This window comes from Crotalus tigris, unplaced genomic scaffold, assembly GCF_016545835.1.
Source record: "Crotalus tigris isolate CLP2741 ecotype Arizona unplaced genomic scaffold, ASM1654583v1 scf7180000024396.1518868, whole genome shotgun sequence".
In the NCBI taxonomy this organism is placed as follows: Eukaryota; Metazoa; Chordata; class Lepidosauria; order Squamata; family Viperidae; genus Crotalus; species Crotalus tigris.
The window spans coordinates 23,618-47,234 of record NW_024100564.1 but is presented as its reverse complement, the minus strand read 5'-3'; positions in this window follow the sequence as shown (position 1 = coordinate 47,234).

Below are 23,617 nucleotides of genomic sequence, written 5' to 3'. Positions count from 1 at the left end.
ATTCCACGTAGGGTTAGGGTTAGATCACCATGAAGTCATAGAGAAAAATGGACATCGCCAAGAAATTCGGAGTGGTTGGGTATGGTTAGGAAGGCACTGACTTTTCTAGCCTGCCCTATCTATGTTTCCTGTCAAAATACATGGGAAAATCCCATTAGAGGAAAATTCCACGTAGGGTTAGGGTTAGGTTACCATGAACCAATAGAGCAAAATGGACATTGCCAACAAATTTGGACTGCTTTGGTGTGGTTAGGAAGGCAATGACGTTTCTAGCCTGCCCTATCCATGTTTTCTGGTAAAATAAATGGGAAAATCCCATTGGAGGTATATTCCACTTAGGGTTAGGGTTAGGTCACCATTAACTCATAGAGCAAAATGGACATCGCCAACAAATTCGGAGTGCTTGGGTATTGATAGGAAGGCACTGACTTTTCTACCCTGCCCTATCTATGTTTCCTGGCAAAATACATGGGAAAATCTGATTGTAGGAAAATTCCACTTAGGGTTAGGGTTAGGTTACCATGAACTCCTAGAGGAAAATGGACACTGCCAACAAATTCGGACTGTTTGGGTGTGGTTAGGAAGGCAATGACGTTTCTAGCCTGCCCTATCTATGTTTCCTGGCAAAATACGTAGGAAAATTCCATTGGAGGAAAATTCCACTTAGGGTTAGGGTTAGATCACCATGAACTCATAGAGCAAAATGGACATTGCCAAGAAATTCGGAGTGGTTGGGTATAGTTAGGAAGGCAATGAAGTTTCTAGCCTGTCCTATCTATGTTTCCTGGCAAAATACATGGGAAAATCCCATTGGAGGACAATTCCACTTAGAGTTAGGTTTAGGTCACCATGAACTCATAGAGCAAAATGGACATCGCCACGAAATTCGGAGTGCATGTGTATAGTTAGGAAGGCAGAGACTTTTCTAGCCTGCCCTATCTTTGTTTCCTGGCAAAATACATGGGAAAATCCCATTGGAGGAAAATTCCACTTAGGGTTAGGGTTAGCTCACCATGAACTCATGGAGCAGCGCTTCTCAACCTATAGGTCGCGACCCCATTTGGGGTCGATCGACCATTTTTCATAGGTCGCCAAACAAGGTGATCCGCCATTGCCCCCCCTCCGAAATCATGGATAAGGCAGGATAGAAAAGTCAGTGCCTTCTTAACCACACGAAAGCAGTCCGAATTTGTTGGGAATGTCCATTTTGGTCTATGGGTTCATGGTAACCCCATCCTATGTGGAATTTTCCTCCAATGGGATTTTCCCATGTATTTTGCCAGGAAACATAGATAGGGCAGGGTAGAAACGTGATTGCCTTCCTAAGCATACCCAAGCACTCCGAATTTGTTGGCGATGTCCATTTTGCTCTATGAGTTCATGGTGATCTATCCCTAACCCTAAGTGGAATTTTCCTCCAATGGGATTTTCCCGTTTATTTTGCCAGGAAACAAAGATAGAGCAGACTATAAAAGTCATTGTCTTCCTAACCACACCCAAGCAAATTTTCAGCGATGTCCATTTTGCTCTATGAGTTCATGGAGACCTAAGCCTAACCCTATGTGGAATTTTCCTCCAATGGGATTTTCCCATTTATTTTATCAGAAATCATGGATAATCCAGGATAGAAAATTCAGTGCCTTCCTAACCACACCAAAGCAGTCCGAATTTGTTCGCAATGTCCATTTTCCTCTATGGGTTCCTGGTAACCTAACCCTAACCCTACGTGGAATTTTCCTCCAATGGCATTTTCCCATATATTTTGCAAGAAAACATGGATAGGGCAGGCTAGAAACCTCATTGCCTTCCTAACCATACTCAAGCACTTCGAATTTCTTGGTGATGTCCATTTTGCTCTATTAGTTAATAGTGACCTAACCCTAACCCTAAGTGTAATTTTCCTCCAATGGGATTTTCCCATTTATTTTACCAGAAATCATGGCTAAGGCAGGATAGAAAAGTCAGTGCCTTCCTAACCACACCGAAAAAGTCCAAATTTGTTGGCAATGTCCACTTTGTTCTATGAATTCATGGTAACCTAACCCTAACCCTAAGTGGAATTTTCCTCCAATGGGATTTTCCCATGTATTTTGCAAGGAAACATAGATAGGGCAGGCTAGAAAAGTCATTGCCTTCCTAACCATACCCAAGGACTCCCAATTTGTTGGCGATGTCCATTTGCTCTATGAGTTAATGGTGACCTAACCCTAACCCTAAGTGTAATTTTCCTCCAATGGGATTTTCCCATTTATTTTACCAGAAATCATGGATAAGGCAGGATAGAAAAGTCAGTGCCTTTCTAACCACACCGAAGAAGTCCAAATTTGTTGGCAATGTTCATTTTGCTCTATGGGTTCATGGTAACCTAACCTTAACCCTACGTGGAATTTTCCTACAATGGGATTTTCCCATGTATTTTGCCAGGAAACATAGATAGGGCAGGCTAGAAACGTCATTGCCTTCCTAACCATACCCAAGCACTCCGAATTTGTTGGCGATGTCCATTTTGCTCTATGAGTTCATGGTGACCTAAACCTAACCTTAAGGGTAATTTTCCTCCGATGGGATTTTCCCATGGATTTTACCAGGAAGCATAGATAGGACAGGCTAGAAATGTCAGTGCCTTCCTAACCACACCAAAAGAGTCCGAATTTGTTGGCAATGTCCATTTTGCTCTATGGGTTCATAGTAACCTAACCCTAACCCTACGTGGAATTTTCCTACAATGGGATTTTCCCATATATTTTGCCATGAAACATAGATAGGACAGGCTAGAAACGTCATTGCCTTCCTAACCACACCCAAGCAGTCCGAATTTGTTGCCAATGTCCATTTTGCTCTATGAATTCATGGTGACCTAACCCTAACCTTAAGGGGAATTTTCCTCATATGGGATTTTCCCATATATTTTGCCAGGATACATGCATATGGCAGGGTAGAAAAGTCAGTGTCTTCCTAACCACACCCAACGTGTCCGAATTTGTTTGCAATGTCCACTTTGCTCTATGAATTCATGGTAACCTAACCCTAAACCTAAGTGGAATTTTCCTCCAATGGGATTTTCCCATGTATTTTGCCAGGAAACATAGATAGGGCAGGCTAGAAAAGTCATTGCCTTCCTAACCATACCCAAGGACTCCCAATTTGTTGGCGATGTCCATTTTGCTCTATGAGTTAATGGTGACCTAACCCTAACCCTAAGTGGAATTTTCCTCCAATGGGATTTTCCCATTTGTTTTGCCAGGAAACATAGATAGAGCAGACTAGAAAAGTCATTGTCTTCCTAACCACACCCAACCAAATTTTCAGCGATGTCCATTTTGCTCTATGAGTTAATGGTGACCTAACGCTAACCCTATGTGGAATTTTCCTCCAATGGAATTTTCCCATTTATTTTGCCAGGAAACATAGATAGAGCAGACTAGAAAATTCATTGTCTTCCTAACCACACCGAAGCAAATTTTCAGCGATGTCCATTTTGGTCTATGAGTTAATGGTGACCTAACCCTAACCCTAAGTGTAATTTTCCTCCAATGGGATTTTCCCATTTATTTTACCAGAAATCATGGATAAGGCAGGATAGAAAAGTCAGTGCCTTTCTAACCACACCGAAGAAGTCCAAATTTGTTGGCAATGTTCATTTTGCTCTATGGGTTCATGGTAACCTAACCTTAACCCTACGTGGAATTTTCCTACAATGGGATTTTCCCATGTATTTTGACAGGAAACATAGATAGGGCAGGCTAGAAACGTCATTGCCTTCCTAACCATAACCAAGCACTCCGAATTTGTTGGCAATGTCCATTTTGCTCTATGAGTTCATGGTGACCTAAACCTAACCTTAAGGGGAATTTTCCTCCGATGGGATTTTCCCATGGATTTTACCAGGAAGCATAGATAGGACAGGCTAGAAATGTCAGTGTCTTCCTAACCACACCAAAAGAGTCCGAATTTGTTGGCAATGTCCATTTTGCTCTATGGGTTCATAGTAACCTAACCCTAACCCTACGTGGAATTTTCCTGCAATGGGATTTTCCCATGTATTTTACCAGAAAACATAGATAGGGCAGGGTAGAAACGTCATTGCCTTCCTAAGCATACCCAAGCACTCCGAATTTGTTGGCGATGTCCATTTTGCTCTATGAGTTCATGGTGATCTATCCCTAACCCTAAGTGGAATTTTCCTCCAATGGGATTTTCCCGTTTATTTTGCCAGGAAACAAAGATAGAGCAGACTATAAAAGTCATTGTCTTCCTAACCACACCCAAGCAAATTTTCAGCGATGTCCATTTTGCTCTATGAGTTCATGGAGACCTAAGCCTAACCCTATGTGGAATTTTCCTCCAATGGGATTTTCCCATTTATTTTATCAGAAATCATGGATAATCCAGGATAGAAAATTCAGTGCCTTCCTAACCACACCAAAGCAGTCCGAATTTGTTCGCAATGTCCATTTTCCTCTATGGGTTCATGGTAACCTAACCCTAACCCTACGTGGAATTTTCCTCCAATGGCATTTTCCCATATATTTTGCAAGAAAACATGGATAGGGCAGGCTAGAAACCTCATTGCCTTCCTAACCATACCCAAGCACTTCGAATTTCTTGGTGATGTCCATTTAGCTCTATTAGTTAATAGTGACCTAACCCTAACCCTAAGTGTAATTTTCCTCCAATGGGATTTTCCCATTTATTTTACCAGAAATCATGGCTAAGGCAGGATAGAAAAGTCAGTGCCTTCCTAACCACACCGAAAATGTCCAAATTTGTTGGCAATGTTCATTTTGCTCTATGGGTTCATGGTAACCTAACCTTAACCCTACGTGGAATTTTCCTACAATGGGATTTTCCCATGTATTTTGCCAGGAAATATAGATAGGGCAGGCTAGAAACGTCATTGCCTTCCTAACCATACCCAAGCACTCCGAATTTGTTGGCGATGTCCATTTTGCTCTATGAGTTCATGGTAACCTAACCCTAACCCTACGTGGAATTTTCCTCCAATCGGATTTTCCCATTTATTTTGCCAGGAAACATAGATAGAGCAAACTAGAAAAGTCATTGTCTTCCTAACCACACCCAAGCAAATTTTCAGCGATGTCCATTTTGCTCTAAGAGTTCATGGTGAGGTAACCCTACCTCTAAGTGGAATTTTCCTCCAATGGGATTTTCCCATATATTTTGCCAGGAAACATAGATAGGGCAGGCTAGAAAGTTCATTGCCTTCCTAACCATAACCAAGCACTCCGAATTTGTTGGCAGTGTCCATTTTGCTCTATGAGTTCATGGTGACCTAAACCTAACCTTAAGGGGAATTTTCCTACGATGGGATTTTCCCATGGATTTTACCAGGAAGCATTGCCTTCCTATCCATACCCAAGCACTCCAAATTTGTTGGCGATGTCCATTTTGCTCTAGGAGTTCATGGTGAGCTAACCCTAAACCTAAGTGGAATTTTCCTCCAATGGGATTTTCCCATTTATTTTGCACGGAAACATAGATAGAGCAGACAAGAAAAGTCATTGTCTTCCTAACTACACCCAAGCAAATTTTCAGTGATGTCCATTTTGCTTTATGAGTTCATGGTAACCTAACCCTAAGCCTACGTGGAATTTTCCTCCAATGGGATTTTCCCATGTATTTTGCCACGAAACAAAGATAGGGCAGGCTAGAAAAGTCAGTGCCTTCCTAACCAGACCCAAACACTCCGAATTTGTTCGCGATGTCCATTTTGCTCTATGAGTTCATAGTAACCTAACCCTAACCCTACGTGGAATTTTCCTACAATGGGATTATCCCATGTATTTTACCAGAAAACATGGATAGGGCAGGCTAGAAACGTCATTGCCTTCCTATCCATACCCAAGCACTCCAAATTTGTTGGCGATGTCCATTTTGCTCTATGAGTTCATGGTGAGCTAACCCTAAACCTAAGTGGAATTTTCCTCCAATGGGATTTTCCCATGTATTTTGCCAGGAAACATAGATAGGGCAGGCTAGAAAAGTCAGTGCCTTCCCAACCATACCCAAGCACTCCGAATTTGTTGGCAATGTCCATTTTGCTCTATGAGTTCATGGTGACCTAACCCTAACTTAAAGGGGAATTTTCCTCCAATGGGATTTTCCCATGTTTTTTGCCAGGAAACATAGATAGGGCAGGCTAGAAAAGTAAGTGCCTTCCTAACGACACCCAAGCAGTCCAAATTTGTTGGCAATGTCCATTTTGCTCTATGAGTTCATGATAACCTAACCCTAACCCTAAATGGAATTTTCCTCCAATGGGATTTTCCCATGTATTTTACCAGAAACCTGGATAAGGCAGGCTATAAACGTCATTCCCATCCTAACCATACCCAAGCACTCCGAATTTGTTGGCGATGTCCATTTTGCTCTATGAGTTCATGGTGATCTAAGCCTAACCCTAAGTGCAATTTTCCTCCAAAGGGATTTTCCCATGTATTTTGCCAGGAAACACAGATAGAGGAGACTAGAAAAGCCATTGTCTTCCTAACCACACACAAGCAAATTTTCAACGATGTCCATTTTGCTCTATGAGTTCATGGTAACCTAACCCTAATTTTCCCATGTATTTTGCCAGGAAATATAGATAGGGCAGACTAGAAAAGTCAGTGCCTTCCTAATCACACCCAAGCAGTACGAATTTCTTGGCAATGTCTATTTTGCTCTATGGGTTAATGGTAACCTAAACCTAACCCTACGTGGAATTTTGCTCCAATGGGATTTTGCCACGTATTTTGCCAGGAAAAATAGATAGGACATCGCCAACAAATTCGGAGTGCTTGGGTATGGTTAAGATGGCAATGACGTTTCTAGCCTGCCCTATCCATGTTATCTGGTAAAATATATGGGAAAATGCAATTGGAGGAAAATTCCACTTAGGGTTAGGGTTAGGTTACCATGAACTCATAGAGCAAAATGGACATTGACAACAAATTCGGACTACTTTGGTATGGTTAGGAAGGCAATGACGTTTCTAGCCTGCCCTATCTATGTTTCCTGGCAAAATATATGGGAAAATCCCATTGGAGGAAAATTCCACTTAGAGGTAGGGTTACCTCACCATGAACTCTTAGAGCAAAATGGACATCGCTGAAAATTTGCTTGGGTGTGGTTAGGAAGACAATGACTTTTCTAGTTTGCTCTATCTATGTTTCCTGGCAAAATAAATGGGAAAATCCGATTGGAGGAAAATTCCACGTAGGGTTAGGGTTAGGTTACCATGAACTCATAGAGCAAAATGGACATTGCCAACAAATTTGGACTGTTTTGGTGTGCTTAGGAAGGCAATCACGTTTCTATCCTGGCTTATCCATGATTTCTGATAAAATAAATGGTAAAATGCCATTGGAGGAAAATTCCACTTAGGGTTAGGGTTATGTCAAAATGAACTCATAGAGCAAAATAGACGTCACCGAAAATTTGGATTGCTTGGGTGTGGTTAGCAAGGCAATGACTTTTCTAGCATGCCCTATCTATGTTTCCTTGCAAAATACATGGGAAAATCCCATTGGAGGAAAATTCCCTGTGGGGTTAGGGTTGGGTTACCATGAACTCATAGAGCAAAATGGACATTGCCAACAAATTCGGACTGCTTGGGTGTCGTTAGGAAGGCACTGACTTTTCTAGCCTGCCCTATCTATTTTTTCTGGCAAAATAAATGGAAAAATCCCATTGGAGGAAAATTCCACTTAGGGTTAGGCTTAGGTCACCATGAACTCAAAGAGCAAAATGGACATCGCCAACAAATAAGGAATGCTTGGGTGTGGTTAGGAAGGCACTGACTTTTCTATCCTGCCTTATCCATGATTTCTGGTAAAATACATAAGAAAATCCCATTGGAGGAAATTTCCACTTAGGGTTAGGGTTAGATCACCATGAACTCATAGAGCAAAATGGACATCGCCAACAAATTCGCAGTACTTCGGTATGGTTAGGAAGGCAATGACGTTTCTACCCTGCCTTATCCATGTTTTCTGGTAAAATATATGGGAAAATCCCACTGGAGGAAATTTCCACTTAGGGTTAGGGTTAGATCACCATGAACTCATAGAGCAAAATGGACATCGCCAACAAATTCGCAGTGCTTCGGTATGGTGAGGAAGGCAATGACGTTTCTAGCCTGCCCTATCCATGTTTCCTGGCAAAATACAAGGGAAAATTCCATTGGAGGAAAATTCCATGTAGGGTTAGGGTTAGGTTACCATGAACCAATAGAGCAAAATGGACATTGCTAACAAATTTGGACTACTTTGGTGTGGTTAGGAAGGCAATGACGTTTCTAGCCTGCCCTATCCATGTTTTCTGATAAAATAAATGGGAAAATTTTATTGGAGGTATATTCCACTTAGGGTTAGGGTTAGATCAACATGAACTCATAGACCAAAATGGACATCGCCAACAAATTCGGAGTGGTTGGGTATGGTTAGGAAGGCACTGATTTTCTAGCCTGCGCTATCTATGTTTCCTGGCAAAATACATGGAAAATCCCTTTGGAGGAAAATTCCACTTAGGGTTAGGGTTAGGTCACCATGAACTCATAGAGCAAAATGGACATCACCAACAAATTCAGAGTGCTTGGGTATGGTTAGGATGGCAATGACGTTTCTAGCCTGCCTTATCCATGTTTTCTAGGAAAATACATGGGAAAATCCCATTGGAGTAAAATTCCACTTAGGGTTAGGGTAAGGTTACCATGAACTCATAGAGCAAAATGGACATTGCCAACAAATTCGGACTGTTTGGGTGACGTTAGGAAGACACTGACTTTTCTAGCCTGCCCTATCTATGTTTCCTGGCAAAATAAATGGGAAAATCTCATTGGAGGAAAATTCCTCTTAAGGTTAGGGTTAGGTCACCATGAACTAATAGAGCGAAATGGAGATTGCCGAAAATTTGCAGTCCTTGACTGTAGTTAGGAAGACAAAGACTTTTCTATGTTTCCTGGCAAAATAAATGGGAAATCCTATTGGATGAAAATTCCACTTAGGGTTAGGGCTAGATCACCATGAACTCATAGAGCAAAATGGACATCGCCATCAAATTCGGAGTGCTTGGGTATGGTTAGGATGGAAATGACGTTTGTAGCCTTCCCTATCCATGTGTTCTGGTAAAATACATGGGAAAATCCCATTGGAGGGAAATTCCACTTAGGGTTAGGGTTATGTCACCATGAACTCATAGAGCAAAGTGGACGTCGCCGAAAATTTGGATTGCTTGGGTGTGGTTAGCAAGGCAATGACTTTTCTAGCCTGCCCTATCTAAGTTTCCTGGGAAAATACATGGGAAAATCCCATTGGAGGAAAATTCCATTTCGGGTTAGTGTTAGGTTACCATGAACTCATAGAGCAAAATGGACATCGCCAAGACATTCGCAGTACTTCGGTATGGTTAGGAAGGCAATGACGTTTCTACCCTGCCTTATCCATGTTTTCTGGTAAAATATATGGGAAAATCCCACTGGAGGAAATTTCCACTTAGGGTTAGGGTTAGATCACCATGAACTCATAGAGCAAAATGGACATCGCCAACAAATTCGCAGTGCTTCGGTATGGTGAGGAAGGCAATGACGTTTCTAGCCTGCCCTATCCATGTTTCCTGGCAAAATACAAGGGAAAATTCCATTGGAGGAAAATTCCATGTAGGGTTAGGGTTAGGTTACCATGAACCAATAGAGCAAAATGGACATTGCTAACAAATTTGGACTACTTTGGTGTGGTTAGGAAGGCAATGACGTTTCTAGCCTGCCCTATCCATGTTTTCTGATAAAATAAATGGGAAAATTTTATTGGAGGTATATTCCACTTAGGGTTAGGGTTAGATCAACATGAACTCATAGACCAAAATGGACATCGCCAACAAATTCGGAGTGGTTGGGTATGGTTAGGAAGGCACTGATTTTCTAGCCTGCGCTATCTATGTTTCCTGGCAAAATACATGGAAAATCCCTTTGGAGGAAAATTCCACTTAGGGTTAGGGTTAGGTCACCATGAACTCATAGAGCAAAATGGACATCACCAACAAATTCAGAGTGCTTGGGTATGGTTAGGATGGCAATGACGTTTCTAGCCTGCCTTATCCATGTTTTCTAGGAAAATACATGGGAAAATCCCATTGGAGTAAAATTCCACTTAGGGTTAGGGTAAGGTTACCATGAACTCATAGAGCAAAATGGACATTGCCAACAAATTCGGACTGTTTGGGTGACGTTAGGAAGACACTGACTTTTCTAGCCTGCCCTATCTATGTTTCCTGGCAAAATAAATGGGAAAATCTCATTGGAGGAAAATTCCTCTTAAGGTTAGGGTTAGGTCACCATGAACTAATAGAGCGAAATGGAGATTGCCGAAAATTTGCAGTCCTTGACTGTAGTTAGGAAGACAAAGACTTTTCTATGTTTCCTGGCAAAATAAATGGGAAATCCTATTGGATGAAAATTCCACTTAGGGTTAGGGCTAGATCACCATGAACTCATAGAGCAAAATGGACATCGCCATCAAATTCGGAGTGCTTGGGTATGGTTAGGATGGAAATGACGTTTGTAGCCTTCCCTATCCATGTGTTCTGGTAAAATACATGGGAAAATCCCATTGGAGGGAAATTCCACTTAGGGTTAGGGTTATGTCACCATGAACTCATAGAGCAAAGTGGACGTCGCCGAAAATTTGGATTGCTTGGGTGTGGTTAGCAAGGCAATGACTTTTCTAGCCTGCCCTATCTAAGTTTCCTGGGAAAATACATGGGAAAATCCCATTGGAGGAAAATTCCATTTCGGGTTAGTGTTAGGTTACCATGAACTCATAGAGCAAAATGGACATCGCCAAGACATTCGGAGTGCTTGGGTATGGTTAGGATGGCAATGACGTTTCTAGCCTGCCCTATCCATGTTTTCTGGTAAAATACATGGGAAAATGCCATTGGAGGAAAATTCCATGTAGGGATAGGTTTAGGTTACCATGACCTCATAGAGCAAAATGGACATCGCTGAAAATTTGCTTGGGTGTGGTTAGGAAGACAATGGCTTTTCTAGTATGCTCTATCTATGTTTCCTGGCAAAATAAATGAGAAAATCCCATTGGAGGAAAATTCCACTTAGGGTTAGGATTAGATTACCATGAACTCATAGAGCAATATGGACATCGCCAACAAATAAGGAATGCTTGGGTGTGGTTAGGAAGGCACTGACTTTTCTATCCTGCCTTATCCATGATTTCTGGTAAAATACATAAGAAAATCCCATTGGAGGAAAATTCCCCTTAAGGTTAGGGTTAGATCACCATGAACTAATAGAGCAAAATGGAAATTGCCGAAAATTAGGAGTGCTTGGGTGTGGTTAGGAAGACAATGACTTTTCTAGTCTGCTCTATCTAAGTTTCCTGGCAAAATAAATGCGAAAATCCCATTGGAGGAAAATTCCACTTAGGGTTAGGGTTAGATCACCATGAAGTCATAGAGCAAAATGGACATCGCCAACAATTTCGGAGTGCTTCGGTATGGTTAGGAAGGCAATGACGTTTCTAGCTTGCCTTATTCATGTTTTCTGGTAAAATATATGGGAAAATCCCACTGGAGGAAAATTCCCCTTAAGGTTAGGGTTAGGTCACCATGAACTAATAGAGCAAAATGGACATTGCCAAAAATTTGCAGTCCTTGAGTGTGGTTAGGAAGACAATGACTTTTCTAGTGTGCTCTATCTATGTTTCCTGGCAAAATAAATGGGAAAATCATATTAGAGGAAAATTCCACGTAGGGTTAGGGTTAGATCACCATGAAGTCATAGAGCAAAATGGACATCGCCAACAATTTCGGAGTGGTTGGGTATGGTTAGGAAGGCACTGACTTTTCTAGCCTGCCCTATCTATGTTTCCTGGCAAAATACATGGGAAAATCCCATTAGAGGAATATTCCACGTAGGGTTAGGGTTAGGTTACCATGAACCAATAGAGCAAAATGGACATCGCTGAAAATTTGCTTGGGTGTGGTTAGGAAGACAATGGCTTTTCTAGTCTGCTCTATCTATGTTTCCCGGCAAAATAAATGGCAAAATCCCATTGAGGAAAATTCCACTTAGGGTTAGGGTTATATCACCATGAATCATAGAGCAAAATGGACGTCGCCAACAAATTCGGAGTGGTTGGGTGTGGTTAGGAAGGCACTGACTTTTCTAGCCTGCCCTATCTGTGTTTCCTGGCAAAATACATGGGAAAATCCCATTGGAGGAAAATTCCACGTATGGTTAGGGTTAGGTTACCATGAACCAAAAGAGCAAAATGGACATCGCTGAAAATTTGCTTGGGTGTGGTTAGGAAGACAATGGCTTTTCTAGTCTGCTCTATCTATGTTTCCCGGCAAAATAAATGCGAAAATCCCATTGTAGGAAAATTCCACTTAGGGTTAGGGTTAGATCACCATGAACTCATAGAGCAAAATGGACATTGCCAACAAATTTGGACTGCTTTGGTGTGGTTAGGAAGGCAATGACGTTTCTAGCCTGCCCTATCCATGTTTCCTGGTAAAATAAATGAGAAAATCCCATTGGAGGAAAATTCCACTTAGGGTTAGGATTAGATTACCATGAACTCATAGAGCAAAATGGACATCGCCAACAAATAAGGAATGCTTGGGTGTGGTTAGGAAGGCACAGACTTTTCTATCCTGCCTTATCCATGATTTCTGGTAAAATGCATAAGAAAATCCCATTGGAGGAAAATTCCCCTTAAGGTTAGGGTTAGGTCACCATGAACTAATAGAGCAAAATGGACATTGCCGAAAATTAGGAGTGCTTGGGTGGTTAGGAAGACAATGACTTTTCTAGTCTGCTCTATCTATGTTTCCTGGCAAAATAAATGCAAAAATCCCATTGGAGGAAAATCCCACGTAGGGTTAGGGTTAGATCACCATGAACTCATATAGCAAAATGGACATCGCCAACAAATTCGGAGTTCTTCGGTATGGTTAGGAAGGCAATGACGTTTCTAGCCTGCCTTATTCATGTTTTCTGGTAAAATATATGGGAAAATCCCACTGGAGGAAAATTCCCCTTAAGGTTAGGGTTAGGTCACCATGAACTAATAGAGCAAAATGGACATCGCCAAAAATTCGGAGTTGTTGGATGTGGTTAGGAAGGCACTGACTTTTCTAGCCTGCCCTATCTGTGTTTCCTGGCAAAATACATGGGAAAATCCCATGGGAGGAAAATTCCACGTAGGGTTAGGGTTAGGTTACCATGAACCAATAGAGCAAAATGGACATTGCCAACAAATTTGGACTGCTTTGGTGTGGTTAGGAAGGCAATGACGTTTCTAGTCTGCCCTATCCATGTTTTCTGGTAAAATAAATGGGAAAATCCCATTGGAGGTATATTCTACTTAGGGTTAGGGTTAGAACACCATTAACTCATAGAGCAAAATGGACATCGCCAACAAATTCGGAGTGCTTGGGTATGGATAGGAAGGCACTGACTTTTCTACCCTGTCCTATCTATGTTTCCTGGCAAAATACATAGGAAAATCTGATTGTAGGAAAATTCCACTTAGGGTTAGGGTTAGGTTACCATGAACTCCTAGAGCAAAATGGACACTGCAAACAAATTCGGACTGTTTGGGTGTGGTTAGGAAGGCACTGATTTTCTAGCCTGCCATATCTATGTTTCCTGGCAAAATACATGGGAAAATCCCTTTGGAGGAAAATTCCACGTAGGGTTAGGGTTAGGTCACCATGAACTCATAGAGCAAAATGGACATCACCAACAAATTCAGAGTGCTTGGGTATGGTTAGGATGGCAATGACGTTTCTAGCCTGCCTTATCCATGGTTTCTAGGAAAAAAAGATGGGAAAATCCCTTTGGAGGAAAATTCCACTTAGGGTTAGGGTAAGGTTACCATGAACTCATAGAGCAAAATGGACATTGCCAACAAATTCGGACTGCTTGGGTGATGTTAGGAAGACACTGACTTTTCTAGCCTGCCCTATCTATGTTTCCTGGCAAAATAAATGGGAAAATCCTATTGGAGGAAAATTCCCCTTAAGGTTAGGATTAGGTCACCATGAACTAATAGAGCAAAATGGAGATTGCCGAAAATTTACAGTCCTTGACTGTAGTTAGGAAGACAATGACTTTTCTATGTTTCCTGGCAAAATAAATGGGAAAATCCTACTGGAGGAAAATTCCACTTAGGGTTAGGGTTAGGTCACCATGAACTCATAGAGCAAAATGGACATCACCAACAAATTCAGAGTGCTTGGGTATGGTTAGGATGGCAATGACGTTTCTAGCCTGCTCTATCCATGTTTTCTGGTAAAATACATGGGAAAATGCCATTGGAGGAAAATTCCATGTAGGGTTAGGGTTAGGTTACCATGACCTAGTAGAGCAAAATGGACATCGCTGAAAATTTGTTTGGGTTTGGTTAGGAAGACAATGGCTTTTCTAGTGTGCTGTATCTATGTTTCCTGGCAAAATAAATGGCAAAATCATATTAGAGGAAAATTCCACTTAGGGTTAGGGTTATATCACCATGAAGTCATAGAGCAAAATAGACGTCGCCAACAAATTTGGAGTGGTTGGGTATCGTTAGGAAGGCCCTGACTTTTCTAGCCTGCCCTATCTATGATTCCTGGCAAAATAAATGAGAAAATCCCATTGGAGGAAAATTCCACTTAGGGTTAGGATTAGATCACCATGAACTCATAGAGCAAAATGGACATCGCCAACAAAAAAGGAATGCTTGGGTGTGGTTAGGAATGCACAGACTTTTCTATACTGCCTTATCCATGATTTCTGGTAAAATACATAAGAAAATCCCATTGGAGGAAAATTCCACTTAGGGTTAGGTTACCATGATCTCATAGAGCAAAATGGACATCCCTGAAAATTAGGATTGCTTGGGTGTGGTTAGGAAGACAATGACTTTTCTAGTCTGCTCTATCTATGTTTCCTGGCAAAACAAATGGGAAAATCATAATTGAGGAAAATTCCACGTAGGGTTAGGGTTAGATCACCATGAAGTCATAGAGCAAAATGGACATCGCCAAAAATTCGGAATGGTTGGGTATGGTTAGGAAGGCAGTGACTTTTCTAGCCTCCCCATCTGTGTTTCCTGGCAAAATACATGGGAAAATCCCATTGGAGGAAAATTCCACGTAGGTTTAGGGTTAGGTTACCATGAACCAATAGAGCAAAATGGACATTGCCAACAAATTTGGACTGCTTTGGTGTGGTTAGGAAGGCAATGACATTTCTAGCCTGCCCTATCCATGTTTTCTGGTAAAATAAATGGGAAAATCCACTTAGGGTTAGGGTTAGATCACCATGAACTCATAGAGCAAAATGGACATCGCCAACAAATTCGGAGTGCTTCGGTATGGTTAGGACGGCAATGACGTTTCTAGCCTGCCTTATCCAGGTTTTCTGGTAAAATATATGGGAAAATCCCACTGGAGGAAAATTCCCCTTAAGGTTAGGGTTAGGTCACCATGAATTAATAGAGCAAAATGGACATTGCAGAAAATTTGCAGTCCTTGAGTGTGGTTAGGAAGACAATGACTTTTCTAGTGTGCTCTATCTATGTTTCCTGGCAAAATAAATGGGAAAATCATATTAGAGGAAAATTCCACGTAGGGTTAGGGTTAGATCACCATGAAGTCATAGAGCAAAATGTACATCACCAACAAATTCGGAGTGGTTGGGTATGGTTAGGAAGGCACTGACTTTTCTAGCCTTCCCTATGTATGTTTCCTGGCAAAATACATGGGAAAATCCCATTGGAGGAAAATTCCACGTAGGGTTAGGGTTAGGTTACCATGAACCAATAGAGCAAAATGGACATTGCCAACAAATTTGGACTGCTTTGGTGTGGTTAGGAAGGCAATGACGTTTCTAGCCTGCCCTATCCATGTTTTCTGGTAAAATAAATGGGAAAATCCCATTTGAGGTGTATTCCACTTAGGGTTAGGTTAAGGTCACCATTACCTCATAGAGAAAAATGGACATCGCCAACAAATTCGGAGTGCTTGGGTATGGTTAGGAAGGCACTGACTTTTCTAGCCTGCCCTATCTATGTTTCCTGGCAAAATACATGGGAAAATCCCATTGGAGGAAAATTCCACTTAGGGTTAGGGTTAGGTCACCATGAATTAATAGAGCAAAATGGACATCACTGAAAATTTGCTTGGGTGTGGTTAGGAAGGCACTGACTTTTCTAGCCTGCCTTATCTATGTTTCCTGGCAAAATACATGGGAAAATCCCATTGGAGGACAATTCCACTTAGAGTTAGGTTTAGGTCACCATGAACTCATAGAGCAAAATGGTCATCACCACGAAATTCGGAGTGCATGGGTATAGTTAGGAAGGCAGAGACTTTTCTAGCCTGCCCTATCTTTGTTTCCTGGCAAAATACATGGGAAAATCCCATTGGAGGAAAATTCCACTTAGGGTTAGGGTTAGCTCACCATGAACTCATAGAGCAGCGGTTCTCAACCTATAGGTCGCGACCCCATTTGGGGTCGATCGACCATTTTTCGGAGGTCGCCAAAAAAGGCGATCCGCCATTGACCCCCCTCCGAAATCATGGATAAGGCAGGATACAAAAGTCAGTGCCTTCTTAACCACACCAAAGCAGTCCGAATTTGTTGGGAATGTCCATTTGCTCTATGGGTTCATGGTAACCCCATCCTACGTGGAATTTTCCTCCAATGGGATTTTTCCATGTATTTTGCCAGGAAACATAGATAGGGCAGGCTAGAAAAGTCATTGCCTTGCTAACCACACCCAAGCAATCCAAATTTTCGGCGACGTCCATTTTGCTCTATGAGTTCATGGTGACATAACCCTAACCCTAAGTGGAATTTTCCTCCAATGGGATTTTCCCATTTATTTTGCCAGGAAACATAGATAGAGCAGACTATAAAAGTCATTGTCTTCCTAACCACACCCAAGCAAATTTTCAGCGATGTCCATTTTGCTCTATGAGTTCATGGAGACCTAAGCCTAACCCTAAGTGGAATTTTCCTCCAATGGGATTTTCCCATTTATTTTATCAGAAATCATGGATAAGCCAGGATCGAAAATTCAGTGCCTTCCTAACCACACCAAAGCAGTCCGAATTTGTTCGCAATGTCCATTTTCCTCTATAGGTTCATGGTAACCTAACCCTAACCCTACGTGGAATTTTCCTCCAATGGCATTTTCCCATATATTTTGCAAGAAAACTTGGATAGGGCAGGGTAGAAATGTCATTGCCATCCTAACCATAGCCAAGCACTCCAAATTTGTTGGCGCTGTCCATTTAGCTCTATGAGTTCATGGTGACCTAACCCTAACCCTAAGTGGAATTTTCCTCCAATGGGATTTTCCCATTTATTTTGCCAGGAAACATAGATAGAGCAGACTGGAAAAGTCATTGCCCTGCTAATCACACCCAAGCACTCCAAATTTTTTTCGAAGTCCATTTTGCGCTATGAGATCATGGTAAGCTAACACTAAGTGGAATTTTCCTCCAATGGGATTTTCCCATGTATTTTACCAGAAAACATAGATAGGGCAGGTAAGAAACGTCATTGCCTTGCTAACCACACCCAAGCACTCTGAATTTGTTGGTGATATCCATTTTGCTCTATGAGTTCATGGTGATCTAACCCTAACCCCAAATGGAATTTTACTCCAATGGGATTTTCCCATTTATTTTGCCAGGAAACATAGATAGAGCAGACTAGAAAAGTCATTGTCTTCCTAACCAAACCGAAGTACTCCAAATTATTGGCGATGTCCATTTTGGGCTATGAGTTCATGGTGATCTAACCGTAACCCTAAGTGGAATTTTCCTCCAAAGGGATTTTCCCCTTTATTTTGCCAGGAAACATAGATAGAGCAGACTAGAAAGGTCATTGTCTTCCTAAACACACCCAAGTACTCCAAATTTTCAGCAATGTCCATTTCGCTGTATGAGATCATGGTAACCTAACCCTAAGTGCAATTTTCTTCCAATGGGATTTTCCCATGTATTTTACCAGAAAACATAGATAGGGCAGGTAAGAAACGTCATTGCCTTGCTAACCACACCCAAGCACTCTGAATTTGTTGGTGATATCCATTTTGCTCTATGAGTTCATGGTGATCTAACCCTAACCCCAAATGGAATTTTACTCCAATGGGATTTTCCCATTTATTTTGACAGGAAACATAGATAGAGCAGACTAGAAAAGTCATTGTCTTCCTAACCACACCGAAGTACTCCAAATTATTGGCGATGTCCATTTTGCGCTATGAGTTCATGGTGATCTAACCGTAACCCTAAGTGGAATTTTCCTCCAAAGGGATTTTCCCCTTTATTTTGCCAGGAAACATAGATAGAGCAGACTAGAAAGGTCATTGTCTTCCTAAACACACCCAAGTACTCCAAATTTTCAGCAATGTCCATTTCGCTGTATGAGATCATGGTAACCTAACCCTAAGTGCAATTTTCCTCCAATGGGATTTTCCCATGTATTTTACCAGAAAACATAGATAGGGCAGGTAAAAAACGTCATTGCCTTCCTAACCATGCCCAAGCACTCCGAATTTGTTGCCAATGTCCATTTTGCTCTATGAGTTCATGGTGACCTAACCCTAACCCTAAGTGGAATTTTCCTCCAATGCGATTTTCCCATGTATTTTGACAGAAAAACTGGATAGGGCAGGCTAGAAACGTCATTGCCTTCCTAACCATATCCAAGCACTCCAAATTTGTTGGCGATGTCCAGTTTGCTCTAGGAGTTCACGGTGACCTAACCCTAACCCTAAGTGGAATTTTCCTCCAATGGGATTTTCCCATGTATTTTGCCAGGAAACATAGATAAGGTAGGCTAGAAAAGTCAGTGCCTTCCTAACCACACCCAAGAAGTCCGAATTTGTTGGCAATGTCCATTTTGCTCTATGAGTTCAGGGTGACCTAACCTTAACAGTTAGTGGAATTTTCCTCCAATGGGATTTTCCCATGTATTTTGCCAGGAAACACAGATAGGGCAGGCTTGAAAAGTCAGTGCCTTCCTATCCATACCCAAGCAAATTTTCAGGGATGTCCATTTTGCTCTATGAGTTCATGGTAACCTAATCTTAACCCTACGGGGAATTTTCCTCCAATGGCATTTTCCCATATATTTTGCCAGAAATCATGGATAGGGCAGGCTAGAAACGTCATTGCCATCCTAACCATACCCAAGCAGTCCGAATTTGTTGGCGATGTCCATTTTGCTCTAGGAGTTCATGGTGACCTAACCCTAACCCTAAGTGCAATTTTCCTCCAAAGGGATTTTCCCATGTATTTTGCCAGGAAACACAGATAGAGGAGACTAGAAAAGTCAGTGTCTTCCTAACCAAACCCAAGAAGTCAGAATTCGTTGGCAATCTCCATTTTGCTCTATGAGTTCAGGGTGACCTAACCCTAACAGTTAGTGGAATTTTCCTCCAATGGGATTTTCCCATGTATTTTACCAGAAATCATGGATAAGGCAGGCTAGAAACGTTGTTGCCTCTATAACCATACCCAAATACTCCGAATTTGTTGGCGAGGTCCATTTTGCTCTATGGGTTCATGGTGATCTAACCCTAACCCTAAATGGAATTTTCCTCCAATGGGATTTTCCCATTTATTTTTCCAGGAAACATAGATAGAGCAGACTAGAAAAGTCATTGCCTTCCTAACCATACCCAACCACTCCGAATTTGTTGACAATGTCCATTTTGCTCGATGGGTTCATGGTTACCTAACCCTAACCCTACACGGAATTTTCCTCCAATGGGATTTTCCCATTTATTTTTCCAGTAAACAGAGATAGGGCAGGCTAGAAACGTCATTGCCTTCCTAACCATACCCAAGCACTCTGAATTTGTTGGCAATGTCCATTTTGCGCTTTGAGTTCATGGTGATCTAACCCTAAACCTAAGTGGAATTTTCCTCTAAAGGGATTTTCCCATTTATTTTGCCAGGAAATATAGATAGAGCAGACTAGAAAAGTCATTGTCTTCCTAAACATACCCAAGCACTCCAAATTTTCGGCAATGTCCATTTTGCTCAATGAGTTCATCGTAACCTAACCCTAAGTGGAATTTTCCTCCAATGGGATTTTCCCATTTATTTTACCAGAAAACATAGATAGGGCAGGTAAGAAACGTCATTGCCTTCCTAACCACGCCCAAGCACTCCGAATTGGTTGGCAATGTCCATTTTGCTCTATGAGTTCATGGTGACCTAACCCTAACCCTAAGTGGAATTTTCCTCCAATGGGATTTTCCCATATATTTTACCAGAAAACATAGATAGGGCAGGTAAGAAACGTCATTGCCTTCCTAACCACACCCAAGAAGTCCGAATTTGTTGGCAATGTCCATTTTGCTCTATGAGTTCCTGGTGACCTAACCCTAACCCTAAGTGGAATTTTCCTCCAATGGGATTTTCCCATGTATTTTGCCAGGAAACACAGATAGGGTAGGCTAGAAACGTCATTGTCTTCCTAACCATACCCAAGCACTCTGAATTTGTTGGCGATGTCCATTTTGCTCTATGAGTTCATGGTGATCTAACCCTAACCCTAAATGGAATTTTCCTCCAATGGTATTTTCCCATTTATTTTGCCAGGAAACATAGATAGAGCAGACTAGAAAAGTTATTGTCTTCCTAACCATACCCAAGCAAACTTTCAGCGATATGTATTTCTCTCTATGAGTTCATGGTAACCAAACCATATCTCTAAGTGGAATTTTCCTCCAATGAGATTTTCCCATGTATTTTACCAGAAAACATGCATAAGGCAGGCTAAAAAACTCAGTGCCTTCCTATCCACACCCAAGCACTGCCAATTTGTTGGCGATATCCATTTTGCTCTATGAGTTCATGGTGACCTAACCCTAATCCTAAGTGGAATTTTCCTCCAATGGGATTTTCCCATGTATTTTACCAGGAAACAAAGATAGGGCAGGCTAGAAAATTCAGTGCCTTCCTAACCACACCCAATCAGTCCGAGTTTGTTGGCAATGTCCATTTTGCTCTATGGGTTCATGGTAACCTAACCCTAACCCTACGTAGAATTTTCCTCCAATGGGATTTTCCCATGTATTTTGCCAGGAAACATGGATATGGCAGGGTAGAAAAGTCAGTGCCTTCCTAACCACACCCAAGCAGTCCGAGTTTGTTGGCAATGTCCATTTTTCTCTATGAGTTCATGGTGATCTAACGCTAACCCTAAGTGCAATTTTCCTCCAATAGGATTTTCCCTTTTATTTTGCCAGGAAACATAGATAGAGCACACTAGAAAAGGCATTGTCTTCGTAACCACACTCAAGGACTGCAAATTTTCGGCATTGTCCATTTTGCTGTATTATTTCATGGTGGCCTAACCCTAACCTTAAGGGGAATTTTGCTCCAAAGGGATTTTCCCATTTATTTTGCCAGGGAACATAGATAGAGCAGACTAGAAAAGTCATTGTCGTCCTAACCACAACAAAGCAAATTTTCAGCGATGTCCATTTTGGTCTATGAGTTCATGGTAACCTAACCCTACGTGGAATTTTCCTCCAATGGCATTTTCCCATATATTTTACCAGAAAACATGGATAGGGCAGGCTAGAAACATCATTGCCTTCCTAACCATACCCAAGCACTCCGAATTTGTTGGCGATGTCCATTTTGCTCTATGGGTTCATGGTGATCTAACCCTAACCCTAAGTGGAATTTTCCTCCAATGGTATTTTCCCATTTATTTTGCCAGGAAACATAGATAGAGCAGACTAGAAAAGTCATTGTCTTCGTAACCACACTCAAGGACTGCAAATTTTCGGCAATGTCCATTTTGCTGTATTATTTCATGGTGGCCTAACCCTAACCTTAAGGGGAATTTTGCTCCAAAGGGATTTTCCCATGTATTTTGCCAGGAAACATAGATAGGGCGGGTAAGAAACGTCATTGCCTTCCTAACCATACCCAAGAACTCCGATTTTGTTGGCGATGTCCATTTTGCTCTATGGGTTCATGGTGACATAACCCTAACCCTAAATGCAATTTTCCTCCAATAGGATTTTCCCATTTATTTTGCCAGGAAACATAGATAGAGCAGACTAGAAAAGTCATTGTATTCGTAACGACATTCAAGGACTGCAAATTTTCGGCAATGTCCATTTTGCTCTATAAGTTCATGGTGTCCTAACCCTAACCCTACGTGGAATTTTCCTCCAATGGGATTTTCCCATGTATTTTATCAGAAAACATGGATTGGGCAAGCTAGAAACATCATTGCCTTCCTAAGCATACCCAAGCACTCTGAATTTGTTGGCAATGTCCATTTTGCTCTATGGGTTCATGGTAACCTAACCCTAACCCTACGAGGAATTTTCCTCCAATGGGATTTTCCCATGTATTTTGCCAGGAAACATAGATAGGGCAGGCTAGAAACATCATTGCCTTCCTAAGCATACCCAAGCACTCTGAATTTGTTGGCAATGTCCATTTTGCTCTATGGGTTCATGGTGATCTAACCCTAACCCTAAGTGGAATTTTCCTCCAATGGGTTTTTCCCATTTGTTTTGCCAGGAAACATAGATAGAGCAGACTAGAAAAGTCATTGTCGTCCTAACCACAACCAAGCAAATTTTCAGCGATGTCCATTTTAGTCTATGAGTTCATGGTAACCTAACCCTACGTGGAATTTTCCTCCAATGGCATTTTCCTATATATTTTACCAGAAAACATGGATAGGGCAGGCTAGAAACATCATTGCCTTCCTAACCATACCCAAGCACTCCGAATTTGTTGGCGATGTCCATTTTGCTCTATGGGTTCATGGTGATCTAACCCTAACCCTAAGTGGAATTTTCCTCCAATGGTATTTTCCCATTTATTTTGCCAGGAAACATAGATAGAGCAGACTAGAAAAGTCATTGTCTTCGTAACCACACTCAAGGACTGCAAATTTTCGGCAATGTCCATTTTGCTGTATTATTTCATGGTGGCCTAACCCTAACCTTAAGGGGAATTTTGCTCCAAAGGGATTTTCCCATGTATTTTGCCAGGAAACATAGATAGGGCGGGTAAGAAACGTCATTGCCTTCCTAACCATACCCAAGAACTCCGATTTTTTTGGCGATGTCCATTTTGCTCTATGGGTTCATGGTGACATAACCCTAACCCTAAATGCAATTTTCCTCCAATAGGATTTTCCCATTTATTTTGCCAGGAAACATAGATAGAGCAGACTAGAAAAGTCATTGTATTCGTAACGACATTCAAGGACTGCAAATTTTCGGCAATGTCCATTTTGCTCTATAAGTTCATGGTGTCCTAACCCTAACCCTACGTGGAATTTTCCTCCAATGGGATTATCCCATGTATTTTATCAGAAAACATGGATAGAGCAGACTAGAAAAGTCATTGTCGTCCTAACCACAACCAAGCAAATTTTCAGCGATGTCCATTTTAGTCTATGAGTTCATGGTAACCTAACCCTACGTGGAATTTTCCTCCAATGGCATTTTCCTATATATTTTACCAGAAAACATGGATAGGGCAGGCTAGAAACATCATTGCCTTCCTAACCATACCCAAGCACTCCGAATTTGTTGGCGATGTCCAT